The following is a 2,153-nucleotide window of genomic DNA, read 5'->3' on the forward strand; positions in this document are numbered from 1 at the left end:
TTTACAACTATTCGTCTAACTAAATTACTTTATTACGCACGACATGAAGCAGTTTTACAAAGGACGTGACTGTACTGTCAGCAGAGAGGTCAGTGCAACACATTTACTGTTAATGGCCCGTATACTGGAGTGGACATATTATTGTATATTTTCTATTTACAACTATTCGTCTAACTAAATTACTTCATTACGCACGACAGGAAGCAGTTTACAAAGGACGTGACTGTACTGTCAGCAGAGAGGTCACTGCAACACATTTACTGTTAATGGTCCGTATACTGGGAGTGGACATATTATTGTATATTTTTCTATTTACAACTATTCGTCTAACTAAATTACTTTGTTACGCACGACAGGAAGCAGTTTTACACAGGACGTGACTGTACTGTCAGCAGAGGTCAGTGCAACACATTTACTGTTAATGGTCCGTATACTGGGAGTGGACATATTATTGTATATTTTTCTATTTACAATTATTCGTCTAACTAAATTACTTTATTACGCACGACAGGAAGCAGTTTACACAGGACGTGACTGTACTGTCAGCAGAGGTCACTGCAACACATTTACTGTTAATGGTCCGTATACTGGAGTGGACATATTATTGTATATTTTTCTATTTACAACTATTCGTCTAACTAAATTACTTTATTACGCACGACAGGAAGCAGTTTACACAGGACGTGACTGTACTGTCAGCAGAGGTCACTGCAACACATTTACTGTTAATGGTCCGTATACTGGAGTGGGCATATTATTGTATATTTTTCTATTTACAACTATTCGTCTAACTAAATTACTTCATTACGCACGACAGGAAGCAGTTTACAAAGGACGTGACTGTACTGTCAGCAGAGAGGTCAGTGCAACACATTTACTGTGGCCCGTATACTGGAGTGTATATATTATTGTATATTTTTCTATTTACAACTATTCGTCTAACTAAATTACTTCATTACGCACTACATGAAGCAGTTTACAAAGGACGTGACTGTTACTGTCAGCAGAGAGGTCAGTGCAACACATTTACTGTGGCCAGTATACTGGAGTGGACATATTATTGTATATTTTTCTATTTACAACTATTCGTCTAACTAAATTACTTCATTACGCACGACAGGAAGCAGTTTACAAAGGACGTGACTGTACTGTCAGCAGAGAGGTCAGTGCAACACATTTACTGTTAATGATCCGTATACTGGAGTGGACATAATATTATTGTATATTTTTCTATTTACAACTATTCGTCTAACTAAATTACTTTATTACTCACGACAGGAAGCAGTTTACAAAGGACGTGACTGTACTGTCAGCAGAGAGGTCAGTGCAACACATTTTACTGTGGCCCGTATACTGGAGTGTATATATTATTGTATATTTTTTTCTATTTACAACTATTCGTTTAACTAAATTACTTTATTTACGCACTACATGAAGCAGTTTACAAAGGACGTGACTGTACTGTCAGCAGAGAGGTCAGTGCAACACATTTACTGTGGCCCGTATACTGGAGTGGACATATTATTGTATATTTTTTCTATTTACAACTATTCGTCTAACTAAATTACTTCATTACGCACGACAGGAAGCAGTTTACAAAGGACGTGACTGTACTGTCAGCAGAGGTCAGTGTAACACATTTACTGTTAATGGTCCGTATACTGGAGTGGACATATTATTGTATATTTTTCTATTTACAAACTATTCGTCTAACTTAATTACTTTATTACGCACGACAGGAAGCAGTTTACAAAGGACGTGACTGTACTGTCAGCAGAGGTCAGTGCAACACATTTACTGTTAATGGTCCGTATACTGGAGTGGACATATTATTGTATATTTTTCTATTTACAACTATTCGTCTAACTAAATTACTTTATTACGCACGACAGGAAGCAGTTTTACAAAGGACGTGACTGTACTGTCAGCAGAGGTCAGTGCAACACATTTACTGTTAATGGTCCGTATACTGGAGTGGACATATTATTGTATATTTTTCTATTTACAATTATTCGTCTAACTAAATTACTTTATTACGCACGACAGGAAGCAGTTTACACAGGACGTGACTGTACTGTCTGCAGAGGTCACTGCAACACATTTACTGTTAATGGTCCGTATACTGGAGTGGACATATTATTGTATATTTTTCT

This window comes from Homalodisca vitripennis, unplaced genomic scaffold (genome assembly GCF_021130785.1).
Source record: "Homalodisca vitripennis isolate AUS2020 unplaced genomic scaffold, UT_GWSS_2.1 ScUCBcl_707;HRSCAF=3297, whole genome shotgun sequence".
Lineage (NCBI taxonomy): Eukaryota > Metazoa > Arthropoda > Insecta > Hemiptera > Cicadellidae > Homalodisca > Homalodisca vitripennis.